At 38.9% G+C, this 16,496-nt stretch overlaps 1 pseudogene; it reads right to left on the bottom strand.

Moving 5' to 3' along the window:
- Window positions 1-457: 457 nt before the first annotated feature.
- LOC145065058 (5S ribosomal RNA) lies at window positions 458-576 on the bottom strand (annotated as a pseudogene).
- Window positions 577-16,496: the final 15,920 nt, after the last annotated feature.

A 16,496-nucleotide genomic window follows, 5' to 3' on the forward strand; every position in this document is an offset into this window, starting at 1 on the left:
TCAAGAATTCCCACGTCACTCATAGTGTGCTTCAGGAATTCGACTCTTCTATTTCCAAAACTCGTATTTAGAGAATTTCACGAAGAGTTTCTCTGATCGTAATGTTTCCATGGTCTGTTGTAGCTTTTCTTTATGATTTTCTTCTTACTATGAGAGTAGATAAGTAAGTCATTTATAAGGACAATGACGAACTGATCCAAGTAAGAATGGCGTACCCTATTCATTAAGTTCACAAATACTACGGGGTATTGGTCCTATCCGAAGGATATCACTACGGACTCATAGCTTCCGCATCGAATTTGGAAGATTGTCCTCGGGAAATCCTTCACTAACACTAGTAACTGGTGATATTCGGATCTTGGGTGCATTTATGAAATGCACTTCATTCCTTGCAGTTGATCAACCAATTCATCTTTGCGAGGAAAAAGGTAATGATTTCTAATGGAATTCTTGTCGAAGTATGCGCTAAGAGGACTTCCCAAGGTGTTACCCATTCTAGTACTTCTCTCGCCCAAGCACGTTTACCTGCGGAGTTCTGATGGGATCCGATGCATTAGTGCTGGTATGATCGCACCCGCTGAAGTCTGTCTTCTTGAAGAATAAGACCAGAGCTCTCAAAGGTGAGGAGCTTGGTCTTCTCATTCTATTGTTGAGTAGTCGTTAAGCTGTCTGAACAGTTATTGTATCTCCGTTGGTGTGAGACCGTAGGGCGATCGGGTTGCAGGAGTCGTATTGGGTTCTAAGTTTGTTCGCATGACGATGCGAGCACTCGTAATCTTGGGCAGTCTCCATCCTGAAGTTCATATTAGAAGTCATACATGGTTCATCAATCGTAGTTTCGTGTATACGAGTCGTATATAATTAAGATTGAAAAGGTAGTCGAATAAATGCTCCCCATTTAACCTCACATCCCAACGAGGAAAAGAGTTAAAGTGAAATCATCAATTCTAAACCTGTATAACCTTGATTATATACCACCCCTTTGTATACATTCTTCAGTGATAGATCAGCCGTATGGGTCTTTGATTTAAACTTGACGTACTGTACGAGTGGTACCTCGGGGAGGTTTGCTAAGGTTTCTTCGAGAAGGCTATGAAACGTGAGGTACTCTACGCATGAGTACTTCAGAGTTCTGGAATGAAGGCTTCGCTAGACAGACGGTTTCGAAGAAAGAGATGTGTGCACGAAATTGGTATTGTGCGAATCGAATTGACTCGAGTTGTATGATAATATCGGACATAGTTGAAAATAAAGACATTAGATTAGAATATAAAGGCATTACAGACCAAACACAACAGTGCAACTTTTAACAGGGTTATAGTACTTTAGAGTAACTACAGGAATGCTGCTACAAACAAGGTATACTACAAAAGGCAAGTATACGCAGCACGAGGGTCCCTTAACTGACGGGATCTTGCAAAAGATGAGACTCTAGTCGCACTAGTTTTAAACAGTTTATAGGTCTGTTACAATGAAACGCCTTAACCACATTAATGTGGGTCCGGAGTAGTCTCTCCTGCGACAGTGATCCTTAGTATTTTGCCGTCTGCGCCGGATTTCTTTGTTATTGGACAATCCTTCTTGAAGTTCCCTATCTCACCGCATTGGTGACATATCGGGCTGGTACTAGCATCGGTGGTGGAAACGAGGTGTCGAGTAAGAGTTATGTGAACATGGGTGTTTTCCTTGTTCATCCACTTTGAACTTTTCCTTTCATAGGTTCTAGTTTTACCACTACCATCACAAGCCTGTTTGACTCCGATGTCAGGGGCTTGAGTGATGGGTCGTGCCGGTGCTCTATAGCTATGAGCATGGTGCCCTAGTTTTAGGCAATTGCAACATTGCATTTCATGGCAAGCCCCATTATGATGATAGCTACACTTATCACACTTCGGTAGCTTTCCCTCGTATGGTCTGATCGGTACTGGGAATGCAGGGGTTGCCACTTGTTGTCGTTTCATGGCAAGTCTTTGGGATCGCTTGCGTTCCTTCTGGGCTCGGCACTTTCGTTTCCTATTCTCTGTTTTTCGGCTTGGTGAGCCTGCGACTATTATCTTTTGATGACTTCCTGGATTGATACTACTATCGGGGTGGTCAACTCCTTTGTCAGCATAGCTTTTGTTGATAGCGCTGCGGTTTGCAAGGATAGCTGCCACGGCAGCCGTCACGGCAGTCGTAACTTGTAAAGTCCAAATAAAGGATCCTACCAGAGATCAACAGCAAACACAATCACACAAAGCAAGAATAGAAACAAAAAGAGTATAAACCAAGCTTGCACACGTTTTATATCAATAAACTTCTAGTACAACTTGATGAAAAGCCATGAACACAAAGGCATCAACAACTACAAACGTCTGACTAACCCTCTATTTATAGGGACTACGACCAAGAAGAGTTTATGGCCGTAAGGTGTTTATGGCCGTAAACTCATTACAACCGTAAACTAGACAAAAGCACACTACTAACATACTCCCTACTATTACATTGTAAAGCCTAGACCAAACCACTAAATTTGGGCCCTTCAATCTCCCCCTTAGTTTGGACTAGCTCGAAGTTAACCTTTAGTAACTACCATGAAGTCCGCTTGCCCCATTGCCCCATTCCACACCCGTTTGTTAAGAATCTCAGCAACCATAGTTGTATACACCTTAACAGCATCTTCAAAAGTATCCTCTGCAACCAAAATCTAAAAGTTGCTTAGGTGATGAATATCCCATTTTCGAAATTGTAACAAATCTCTTCGATCATAGAGTCAAATGCACCAATTCTTGAGCTTGATGACCGCAACAGAAGTAACTTCATCAAAGACCCAACACTCCATAGAACTTAGAGATCCATCTTGATAATGTTGAAGAATAGGGAACTGTTTGACCTGCTTGGTTGCAGGCCACATCACGACTTGCAAAGGCTTATCCGTTTTAAGATCAATGATATCAGAATGCTCTTCTATAACAGACTTAGCAGTATTCATGGCTTAAAACGCTTTCTTGACTTGATCTTCAAGGAAGTGCTTAAACTGAGTAGCCTGAGGATTGTTTGATAAATTGGAAAAGGAGCTCGAGACAATTCAGTCAGATTGACTCTAGTCCATGAACTGAAGTCATGGCTATCTCTATAAAGTTCAGAATTGCCAGTTTTCCTTAACACTATCCACATCTTGAGAGGATCATGAAATCCCCACGAAGAAATTCCTGACCTATCACCGAAAGTATCTCTGAATTGAACGACTTCAAGATCGGTCATTGTAATCGCAGGTTCATCCCAAGAAGCATTCTGATTGGAGTTTCTTTTGAACAACAGTTACCCTTTCTTAGCTGCTTCCTCTTGTGCATCGCAAATGGTTGCTGAAACATGGGGAGCTTGAGGAGGCTCATCTTCAACACGATTAACAGCTCCTGATGTTTGACAAGTTGGTAAAGAGACTGGAAAAGCTTGAACATGTAGATTAATCTTATATTCATCAGCAGACGTCTGGTATTTATCACCAAAGTCTTCCTCAAGTTTCCTCTTGAGCTCAAAATAGCTTGAAGTCAATAAATTGAAGTGATCTTGGAGATCGGAAATCTGTTTTGACTTTAGCTCTTTATCCTTAGTAAGATCAGCTACTTGCACACCAAGGTTTGAATTATCAGACTGAAGCTCAGAAACTTGAACACTAAGCTTTGAATTTTCAGCTCGATGTTCTAACACTTGAATGTCAAGCTTAATGTTTTTCTGACTCAGCACCATATCTCCTTCTGTAGCCCTGAGATAGTTAGGTTGTCTCCTCCAGAACCACCATCTCCTATAGAAACACCTTTACCGCAAGGAGAAGGCATAAAAAATTGCTCCTCAGCCAAATGCATGGCCAATTTCACAGAAGCTTCATCATGATCAGATCGAGGAGGAGTAAACCCTGGTGGAATAGAGGAACCACCAATCTCAAAAGTAGTGTCTGGACCCACAGAAAAAATTTTGGTTGTGGTGAGACTGGTAGTAGTAGTAGTAGGTGGTACTGGGAGGCCGCTAACGAGACTTGCAATTACTTTACCCTGCCTCGGCTCCCTTCTTTGTCTTTTCAATGGGGGTTGATCAGATTGTGTTGTTGCTAAATCACTCACAAATGGCTCTGAGGTAGGAGGAACAGAAACAGGAGGGGAACATCCCATAACCATCTCCATTGGAATGGAAACACTTGCCATTTGATCTGAAGTAGGGGTTGCAATTTCAAAAACTTCGTTTGACTCCCTTGTCTCAGTTGTTGGAAGGACAACATCATCGACATTGTTAAAGATAGTGTCAAGATTCTCATTTGACACCAAGTTAGTAGTGCTAGCTAGAGAAGCTGTAATATCATCATGATCAAAACCAGTGAGATCAAGATCATCAAAGGAATCATTGTTATCACCTTCAGCATTCGCTTCAAACTCTACATGCATTACTGAATCATCGCCTTGAGCAAGATTCGACATTTCACCATGTTCCTCTGCCACATGAGCATTAGGAGTAGGAGTATCTTCCTTCTCAGTACTTTCATCCTCAGATACATCAATAACAATGTTGTTTGGAGATGACTTCTCAAAAGATGCAGGCTCAGAAGATGCCTGGTCAGATGAACCATAAGACTCTGTAGGTTCATTCAGTTCAGTGAACTTTCCAAACTTTTCAAGTGGGTATTTTCCTTGAAAAATGACCTTTCCTTTACTATTCTGCTTGATGAGTCCTACAGTATGAGGACCCAATGACTTCATATCCAAGGTATCACCTTTTTTTCTCACATCCGGAAACTGAGCCTCGATGAATAACTGAATGAATCTGGGATATAGTAAGAATGTATCCCGAGTTGAAGCTCGAATGTTCACAACAAATTCATCCAAGATGAATCTCGAAAAATTGAATCTCACTCCTGCAGCGAGAGAAACAATAGCACCGATATTCCTTTGAGAAATCTCATCTGCTCCCGATCGTCTCCCTGAAATGCAGCTGACAAACACGTGTGCTAAAAATCTCCATTATGGATGTAAGATCTTCTTTAAAGTTGGAGGTGAAGTGCCTTCATAACTCATTCTCCTCAGAATTCTTTGAGTGTCTTCAATCCCAATCTAAGTAGGAAAATTAGGTTGATCGTCGATCAACAACGTCTCTCTGATAAAGCTTTCATTGATCACGATTTCGCGTCCTTGAACCATGGCTTTAACAATAAAATGGCTGGTATCACTCATGTCCATGTTGGCAATCGCCCAAAATTCTCTAATTAAATTCTGGTAGACAACCGGATTCACTGTAATAGCAGAAGCCAGACAGAACTCCCGAAGTCTGTGAATCATTGACCGAAGATCCGAGTGAACAGTTGGAGGATCTGCCAAGACAATGGCAAGATTATGCATATCCGCAAATTTCAAGTTCGCCATTTTCCTGCACTCAACCAAACTAAGTAAGACATGAACACACACCAAACGAACAACCAAAATATTTAATTTTAATTTTGATCCCCCAAAAAATAATATTAATTATTTTTATTTAAAAACTTGGGTCAAAAATTAAAAAATAATCATTTAAATTAAATTCAATTTGGCAGTCAACACGAGTTCACGGTCAATAGCAAACAGCAGTTCATGGCTCAAGAACAGTTTACGGCCGAAGAGCTGTGTTTACGGTTGATGAACACAAAATTCAATCAAAACATGGAAAATGCATTTAATTAAGAGTGTACGGTCGCAAATCAACACAATAAACAATCGTAGTTTGCGGCCGCAAGCAATTCGCGGTCAAACAGACGTTTACGGTCAAAGAACAGGGTTTACAGCCCAAGCTTGCGGCCGTAAACTCCGCCGCACCTCTTTTTCTCGATTTCTGCTTAAATGACACGGTGAATCACACAATAAAATGCATATTTATGATCTACAACTTATTACCTTCTAGACTAACGGATCATATTTGCAAAATTTGACGAAATTTTTTTCAAGGAGAGAGAGAGTGTATAAGAGGTTTGCTGCCGAAATCTTGAGAATGAAGGAGATTCCGGCAGTAAACTCCTTTTTATACCCTTTTTACCATTTACCTGATAACTACACAGTATTGAGCAGAGTCCAACACAGCCAAAAATTTTAAAACCAATTCTTTTTGAGGATTTTTACTAAAATAAAAATAAAAAATAAAACATAAAATTAAAATAACAATAAAAATATTTAATTATGTGCAATAAAATAAACTAAAAATAGTAATAAAAATAAATTAAAAATAAAATAATAAAATAATAAAATAAAAACTTATTAATTTTAACAACTAAAAATTGAAATAAAATTAATTAAAAATAAAATAAAATAAAAATAAAAATAAAAATAAAAGAATAAAAATGAAAATAGAACGAGATAATCTAGCTTCAATTAAAACATAATCTCAAAAATTTAACCACTTAGACTGAATTTGTGACGCTGGGATCAAAGTTGTTGGACAGTCTTATTCCACTTGTAAGTACCCTTATCTTCACATTTTCGTCTGATCGATCGCCAGTATTGTGGTCCACTTAAACACGAAAAATTTGTGACAAAGCTTGGACAATTTACCAATGACATGATACATGCATATATATCTAATTAACACTTTATTATCATGATTGGCCCTAATTCTTAAATAAATCTTTCTTATGACCATTTAACTGACTACAACCAGGGATATTGTTGTCCACCTAAATCGAGCAGCGAGATCTACAGACAATCTGTATGTGTTCAATTTTAATTGTACTAGAACGTGTTTCTCGCTTCCTGATATGCCCCAGCCATCAAGGACTTCCAGAGTACTCCTTACATCGGGTGAGCAGACAATCATTAGGAGAGAGGATAGATTCAGATTGTTATTACTTATAGTTTTAGAGGGATTGAGAAGTAGAAGGTTGCATATGCTGTGTACCAGGTCGGATTGTAAGTCACGCAAAGGAGACAACATATGGCTAACAAATAAGAAGAATTTCATAGATATAATTTGCAGAGAAATAGAGTTGCATATGTTACAGTCCAGGTCGGATCTCCCGATGACGCAGAGGAGGCAACATATGACTAACAGATAGAGAGAAAGAAAACAATTTTCTACAGACGTAATTTATCGGAATTTACCAGTCACCCCATCCAACCAGAATTAAGTACAGAATCCGCACATCGAGGAAAAGTGAATCCACAGTTCTAGGTACGGGTTATTTAATGTGACCGGTAGATTCCCATGTATATCTCCCTGCTCAACCTATCTGAGCGTCGTGAAATCAGGTTAAACAGATCTAACTAGGTTAAAGTTTGTCAAGTCCTTAAATTCATTAGGTTCAACTTTTCCTAGTCAAGTCCATTTTAAATCTTTCGTGCCTACCAGTGCATCGAACACAGATTGTAGATGATTTAACTTGGGTACGTTATGCTGATTCAGATTGCCCATTATCACTTGCTAATTTCATTTCCCGTCACAACACCTACAAATAAAATTATCAGCAATATATTTTTTAATTTTCTGAGTTTTTTTTATTGTTTTTGGATTTTTGATTATTTCTCCCCCTAAATTTGTGCATAGGTGAGAATAAGAATAAAAATAAAATAAAAATGCGCAAATTTAATCTATCCTAAGGAAATAAAAATAAAAAATAAATTTAAAAATAAACATAAAATTGAAAAATGAGTTGAAGAAGAAAAAATAAAATAAAATAACTTAATCCTCAAAACGAATCATTTTCAGAAAACCTACGAGCACATCGAATCGAGCTTTGTTAAATGGTTTTGTGAACAAGTCCGCCACATTATTATCAGTGTGGACATGTTCCAGTCGGATTAGCGAACGTTCATAATAGTCTCTGATGAAATGAATTTTAATGTCGATGTGCTTGGTTTTAGAGTGTTGGACTGAGTTTTTGGCAATTTGAATGGCAGCTTCATTATCACAATAAATGGGGGTTTCTAAATAATTCAAACCGTATTCCAACAGCTGATGTTGGATCCAAATAACTTGAGAGCAACAAGCCGATGCAACAACATATTCTGCCTCCGCTGTGGAAGTTGAGACAGTGTGTTGCTTCTTGCATTGCCACGAAACTAGTCTGTCACCTAAGTATTGACATCCTTTTGAGGTTGATTTCCTGTCAAACTCATAGCCTCCATAATTACTGTCAGTAAAAGCATAAAGATCAAATTCAGAATTCTTCGGATACCAAAGACCCAATTTTGGGCTCCCTTTGATATACCAAAAAATTCTTTTGACAGCAATAAGATGTGAAAGTTTAGGATTAGCCTGATAACGTGCATATTGACAAACTGCAAACATGATATCCGGTCGACTTGCAGTAAGATACATCAGCGATCCGATCATCGATCGATAGTAAGTCTGATCTACAGATTCGCCTTCAGGATCTGGAGTCAGAAGAGGTCGTTCAACCATTGGTGTTGAGGCAGATTTAGAATCGTGAAACTCGAACTTCTCAAGAATATCATCCACATACTTTGCTTGATGAAGCAGGATTCCGGTTGAATTCTGTTTAACCTGAAGCCCCAAAAACATGGTCATTTCTCCCAACGAACTCATTTCAAACTGTTTCTTCATTATACCTTCAAATTCTTTGCAGAGCTGTGGACTGGTTGACCCAAAGATGATATCGTTAACATAGATTTGCACAACAATTTGATCATTTCCGACATGCTTGATAAACAAAGTCTGATCAATGGTGCCACGCGAATAACCATGCTCGAGCAAATGCTTTGTTAGAGTTGCGTACCACGCTCGAGGAGCTTGATGCAACCCATACAATGCCTTGTCCAACTTGTAGACATGATTAGGAAATTTTGAGTCAACGAACCCTGGAGGTTGATCAACGTAGATTTCTTCCTTCACCTTGCCATACAAGAAGGCAGTCTTGACGTCCATTTGATACACGGTAAAGTTCATGTAAGAAGCATATGCTAGAAAGATACGAATAACCTCCAGGCGGGCTACTGGAGCATAAACTTCAGTGTAATCAAGACCCTCGACTTGTCGAAACCCACGAACTACCAATCGAGCTTTATTTCGCACAATAACCCCTGAATCGTCCTGCTTATTGCGCTAAACCCATCTTGTGTCAAGTGACTTCTTTCCCTTTGGTAACTCAACTAACTTCCTAACACTGAGTTTTTCGAATTGATGCAGTTCCTCATGCATTGCATCTACCCAGCTGGGTTCATTCAGATCCATTTCAACATTCTTGGGCTCTATTTGAGAAATAAAGCAAGAGTAGAGACAAGTATTAACATCTCCACTCTGACTTCTCGTTTTAACACCGTCACCCAGCTGACCAATTATGTTATCGATCGGATGATCGCGTTGAACTCTTAAGGGTATCTCTTGGCTGATATCATTGAGAGAGACAGGAAGAGTGTGAATGTTGATACCTCCTTCATTTGCTGATTGAGCCGTTCCAGAGGACTCTGCCACGAACTCACTAGAAGTAAATTCAGGAAAGAGTAGTTCCATAAAGGTTGATGTGGTTGTGGAAGCGTCATTGGGAATGAACTCTCTCTCCATAGGTGTAGATGGTGTGGCTTCAGCATTAGGAGTATCATTTTGGACTGGAGATTTAGGACTATCAAGTTGTGTAGATGACTCCCTCTCTAGTGAAGTAGAGAACTCCCCCTCAGGCACAATAGAAGACTCCTCCTCAGATGAAACCGGAGACTTCTCTTTGAAAGAAGAAGGGGATTCAGATGGAGGCCTGTAGACAAATTCTTTGTCTTCATCTTCAGAAATCTTCTTCAAACCAGAAACAGATCTAGATGAGCCACTCGAAGAAACATTTATTGATTTGAATAGCGATGTGTAATCAAACAGCCAATCTGGACCCACTCTAGTGTCCATCTCATTTCTTCCAACCAACGCACGTCATACGATTCCACAATCTGCTTTGTCTTTTTATTGTAGACTCTATAGGCATGCGAGCAACATACCCTACAAAGTAACAATCATAGGCCTTTGCATTAAACTTTAGGTTGGCATCTAAGTGAAGAAGAGTGCAAGGGCAGCCAAACACACGGAAATGACTGACTGATGGCTTGTGACCATAAAAAATCTCATACGGAGTCTTCATCTGAGCTTTGTTGATCAACACTCGATTCTGAACATAACAGGCAGTGTTCATCGCCTCGGCCCAAAAGAAAACCGGTAACTTTGAATCACACAACATCGTCCTTGCAACATCCTTTAATGTTCTGTTCCTTCTTTCAGCAACACCATTTTGTTGGCGTGTATGAGCAGAACTGAATTGACCCAGGATACCTTTTTCTGCGCAAAAATGATCGAGTACAGAGTTCTTGAACTTTGTTCTGTTGTCGGTACGAAGCGCCTTCACTTGATTGTTAGTTTGGTTTCAACTAATACAATAAACTTCTTGATCAAATCAGCAACTCCAGCTTTGTTGGATAGAAATAAAACCTACGTAAACCGAGAGAAATCATCGATCACAACCAGGCAATAAGAATTTATGTTGATGCTAAGACCATTTACTGGTCCAAACAGATCCATATGAAGCAATTGAAGCAACTGGCTAATTGAGTTGACCTGTTTTGGCAGATGTGGTTTTCTATGATGCTTTCCTTGGGCACATGACACACATTTTTCAAACGTAATGAAGTCCTTGACAGGTAATCCATGGACCATCTCATTCTTCGCAAGACGATTCAAGTTTTTGGCATTAGCATGACCTAGTCTTCTGTGCCACAGCATTGCAGTTTGTTCGTAAATCTTGGAGAAAAGGCATGTAACTTGTTCTAGAAGATTGCTATTCATATAAATGGTATAGGCATTCCCATCCCTTTTAGATTTTACAAGAATCCACTCCTTTAGGATAACAAAGCCTGGCTTGAGAATCATGCATTCCTTATCAGTGAAATGCGTAGAATAGCCCTTGTCACAAATCCGAGACACACTTAACAAACTATGTTTTAGCTCGGGAGCAAAATTAACATTCTTGAAGATTAAAACCCCATTCGAGACAGTTCCTCGTTGAGTAATTTTACCACCTTCTCCACCACAAAGGAGATGTATCCCCCATTAAATGATTGAATGTTGTGCAGTTGGGCGATATCTCCTGTCGTATGCTCGGAACAGCCGCTGTCGACGAACCAGGGTCTGACGACATTTCCCCGCAATTGTCCCTGCAAAATGTGAGGGTTTAATTAGATTTGGGAACCCAGGTCATTCTTTTCCTCGGTGATCCTGATGCCTTTTCAGATTGATAATTTTTGGAATTTTTAGAGGACACGGAAGATGAATTGGAGACTGGTTTGGGCAGCCATTGATAATTGGGTTTTCTAATTGTCCTGGGTGTTTTTGAGATTGAATGAGTATCAGTTTGCTTAAGGCATGTGGTTTTTCTACCATATTTGGTTGAAGAGTCACTGCTGCCTCTTGACGAAACCGATCTTGGCTTGGCCATGTTCGGTTTTGGCAAACTGCCTGGGACTTTGTGATAAAAAACCTTTTTATGTTTTTGAAATATGGCTCGTTTTCTACTTCGATCATCTTTCCAATCATCATTCCGGGGACGATTTCTAGAGGACTTTCTAGTTAAAGAAATTCCTCTGGATTCGTTCTCGCCTCTTGGAAATTCAAAATGTACAAACATACGATTTAGACAATTTCTAGCTATATGACCACCAACACCACAATTGAAACAAATATGTTTGTTATTGTTATAAATTGTGCTACATTGACCAGATTTGTTTTCCATACTATCACCCTTGCTTCTCTCACAAGAACATGAGCAGGAATTAGGTTGTGAGGCAAGCAAGGGTACATTAGATGGAGAAGATTGTGAAACTGGTGGTTTCTCAAAATCATTATCACACACATCAGAATTGTCAACCAAATTGTTCAAACTAGAATTTTTCAAACCATTCAAGACAGTATCAGAAGTAATAGAAACACCACCACAAAAAACATTGTCATTTGAAACATCAGAAAAAATATTGTCTTTATTCGGAACTAAAACTTCAGGTTTAGACTCGATTTTATTTTCAGAAACATATCCTTTAGCTTCGTGCTTTGACTGATTCAAGGATTGATCTGCAGGAGAAGTAGAAATGTTAGTACTTTCAACATTAATAAATCCTCCCGAAATAAAACCAGACGACTTTCCATAAACCATAAACGGTTCATTAGCAATCTCTTCTTTGGACAGAGGCTTGTGCTGATATGAATGATTGAAGGGAGGGGGCACTTGATTATAACCTAGACCTTTTGATTGCTTTTTCTTAAATTGCATGCAGTGGTCTATCATATTTGCAACTACCTCACTGGAAAAATTGTATTTTCTAAAATCAAAATTAGCGGTTTCAAATTTTCCCTTTAAAGATTCAATTTCAGCCACTAGTTCAGCGTTCTGTTTCACTACATAATCATAATTTTCGCATTTATTACTGTAGTCTTCCTGAAGTCTCCTAAATTCCTTAATTTTTTATTCCAATTGAGCTTTAAGTGGTTTTTGACCTTTTCTAAGTTGGTACCCTTCATATCTAAGGTCTTCTACTTCTCTTTTTAGTGAGTCACTAAGTTCATGAAGAATCCTAAGGCTTTGTACTTCACTGCCTAATGTTTCAATTTTCTCATGCTGTAAGTCCCCAAAATTGCTTGTGTATCAATCAGATCCAATTGATGGTGCGGAATCCCAATCAATTGGATGATGTCAGATCAAAATAGAAGAGAATGAGAAGAAGAAGAAGATGAATCTATGATGTATTGAATGAATATGATTGATGCTCCTTACAATAGATTCACACACACACACACACTCTTCTTCTCTCTAACTTTCTCTCTCTTCTCTAGCCTTCCTTTTTTTCCAACCGTACACTCACATGCACCCCTCTATTTATATGGACCTCCAGCCATACACATGTGTACAGCCGCACACAGGGTGTGCGGCCGTACACACGTGTACGGCCGTACACACAAACCGCAAACACATACAACATTACATAAAAATATATTTTCCTAGAAAAGAAAACTATAAACCATATTTTTGACCCAACAATCTCCCCCTTGGTTTATAACTTTATTTTCTAATTGACCCAACAAGCTCCCCCTAAAAAGTAGCCGGCTTTTTCTTGTTAATCTTCATTGGGAGCTTGGCTTCAGCATTAATCTTTGATTTCTTCAGAACTTCAAGATGAACTTGATGAATCTTCATGAATGACTTCATCTCGAGCGGTTGGGCTTTTCTTCAAGATTTGACTCTGAACGCATATTGGGTGAGGAGGCTTGATGTACAGATTCTTGAAAGATAACGCTTCAGCTTGAGAATCTACAGAGAGAACAAATCTTCTGGATCACTTCAGCAGGTACAAAGATAGCAACAGATTGATTGAGGAGGCTTCAATGCAATCTGTGACATAATCTTCAAGTATAGCTTCACCATGCTTCTGGGGTTGACAGATTGAATGTCGAAAGAATAATCTTCATTTCATGCTCCTTCGAATGTGAATTCTTCGATGCTCACGGACGAGGCTTTGGCTCAGAAATCTTCAACACAAACTCCATGAGTCTTATCTATACCTGAAATCACTTTTCAAGACAAAAAAAACTAAAAGAAAACTTAGCACACAAATGAAAACAGAAACAAAAAATATTTTTGGATTTTTGATTTTTCTGAACAAGAAATAAAACAGAAATAACACTATTTTTGGATTTTTAAAATTTTCTAATTTTTCTTTGATTTTTTTTTTGATTTTTGAATTTTTTTGATTTTTGAATTTTTCTGATTTTTTTTTAATTTTTAATTCTCCCCTAATATTTAAATTAGAAGAAACTATGACAAATTTAACAAAAATAAAAATGATATCTAACTTTAAGAGAGATTTGGGATCAAAGTTTTTAGACAGCCTTTATCCACTTATCGGTACCTTTCATATTCACATCTTTGTCTGGTCGATCGTCGGTATTGTTGTCCACTTAAACACGAAAAATTGTGACAAATTTAGGACATACTATTTGTTACAAGACATGTGAACTTAAGTTCCTAAAAATTATATCTGATCCTAATTTCTTAGATACTATATATTAAGGACCATTCATCTGACGATGACCAGGGATATTGTTATCCACCTAAATTGAGCAGCGAGATCTATAGACAATCTATATGTGTTCAATTTTAAGTGTACTAGAACGTGTTTCCCGCTTCCTGATATGCCCCAACCATCAAGAACTTCCAGAGTACTCCTTACACCGGGTGAGTAGACAACCATTCAGAGAGAAGATAGATTCAGAATTCTATTACTTATTACTTATTACTTTAGAGGGGTTGAGAAGTAGAAGGTTGCATATGCTGTGTACCAGGTCGGATTAGAAATCACGCAGAGGAGACAACATATGTCTAACAGATAAGAAGTCTTTCACATATATAACATGCAGAGAAATAGAGTTGCATATGTTGTGTACCAGGTCGGATTGGAAGTCACGCAAAGGAGACAACATATGACTAACAGACGGAAACAAAGAAAATGATATTCTACAGACCTAATTTATCGGAATTTACCAGTCGCCCCATCCAACCGGAATTAAGGACAGAATCCGCACATCGAGGAAAAGTTAAGCCACGGTTCCAAGTACGGGCTCAATTATTGTGACAAGTAGATTCCCATATATATCTCCCTGCTCAGCCTATCTGAGCGTCGTATTATCAGGCTGAACGGATCTAAGTAGGTCAAGATTTGTCAAGTCTATAAATTTCCTAAGTTCAACTCTCCCTAGTCAAGTCCATTTAAAAAATTTTCGTGCCTACCAACGCATCAAACCAGAGCATAGACCCTTCAACTTCGGGTACGTTACGCAGACTCAGGTTGCCTGTTATCACTTTATCATATCACTTCCCAGAACATCTCCCTCAAGCAGCACATTTCATAACCAACAATTTTTTTTGATTATCTGATTTTCTAATGTTTTTGGATTTTTAAAATTTTCTAATTTTTGTTTTGTTTTTATTTCTCCCCCTAAATTTGTGCATAAGAGAGAAACGAAAGTAAATGCGCAAATTTAAACTATGCTAAAACAAAAATTAGTCTTTAAAGCGAATCAGGTTAAGAAAAACTCAGGAGTATAGAGAAGAAAACGCAAACCGTAAGTCACCGATTGAATTTGCATCAAGAAGGTCTGAAAACAGCACGCGTAAACTCAGAACAGATCCGAAATTTTTTCATGTCGTTAAGCACAAACCTCGTTTGTGATCTCTTCCTTTCTTCCTTTCCCGCCAAGGACACATACTCTCAAATAATGTTCTGAGTACTGTACAGTTGAGAGCTGTCTCCTATCATGTGCCTGGAACAGCTACTACCAACAAACCGAAGTCTGATGATATGCCTCCATAGCTGCTCCGACACAGAGCTGGATTAGTTGGTCTTTGGAACCCAGTCCATTTTGAATCTGGGTCGACCTTTGTCATCGACACACGATACTTTCTCCCATGACATGTCCAGTTTATCACAAACAGAAGACATATAAATATTAGAATCGTTAGTTGATTTGGGAGATTGAGCCTTTGGAACCCATTTGTAGTTGGGTTTAACCCATTTCTTTTTCGATCCGATGGGTGGCTCAGTACTTGCTTTTGAACTTGATGTCGGCCGTTGAGATGACTTTGATTTTGGCTTCACGGGAGCATCTCTTGGATTGGACTTCTTGGCCGACATTCCCTTCTTGTTCTTGGGATTTAGATTTTTGGCCTTGTGGGTTTGATTTTTGGCCTTGTGCGTATTCCAGTCACCATTGTCTGAATGTGACCTTGAGGGGTTTCTTTTAGAAAACCTCCCTCTTTGCGAGTTTTGCCAGCCTTGTGCATAGTAGGGAACGTATGCGCGATTTGGACAATTTCTGGCAATGTGTCCAGGTGTTCTACAGTGAAAGCATGTCTTTTTCTTCACTGTGGAGTTGTTTCTTCCTACCCCTGGTGGCGTGTCCATGCCTTGTCTCTTGTTGTTCCCACATGCACACTTGCAACAAGAACTTTGTTGCGTTGGAATTGGTTGCCTGTATTTCTCAACGGCAGGTTGATTAGAAGCAGTTGAGTTCGAAGCAACAGATTCAGAGTTCAAGGAGATGTTGGTTTGTTCAATGGTGTTCTCCTTGTTCTCATCCTCTGCTATTTTACCTGCACATAAAGTAGAAGCATTAGTATCTTCAACTTGAATACCTCCTGACACAAATCCAGCTGGTTTTCCATATCGAAGATGTGCCTCCCTGTCAATTTTGTCCTGTGTCATAGGGATGGATGTGTAGTTATGATTGAAAGGTGGAGGAACACTATCATACCCTAGACCCTTGGTTTGATTTTCTTTGAATTTTAATTCGGTTTCATAAAAGGACTCAATTGTCTTACTTGACGCAGTGTAATTTTTGAAACTAACATCTGTTTTTCCACACTTTATTTTCAAAGCGTCAAGTTCTTCAGTTACAGCATCAAGTTTTTTCATAATGTGATCATAATTTTCACACTTGTTGCTGTAATCTTCTTGTAATTTCCGGAAATC

This window comes from Lactuca serriola, chromosome 7 (genome assembly GCF_051521515.1).
Source record: "Lactuca serriola cultivar US96UC23 chromosome 7, Lser_US96UC23_V15, whole genome shotgun sequence".
NCBI lineage: Eukaryota > Viridiplantae > Streptophyta > Magnoliopsida > Asterales > Asteraceae > Lactuca > Lactuca serriola.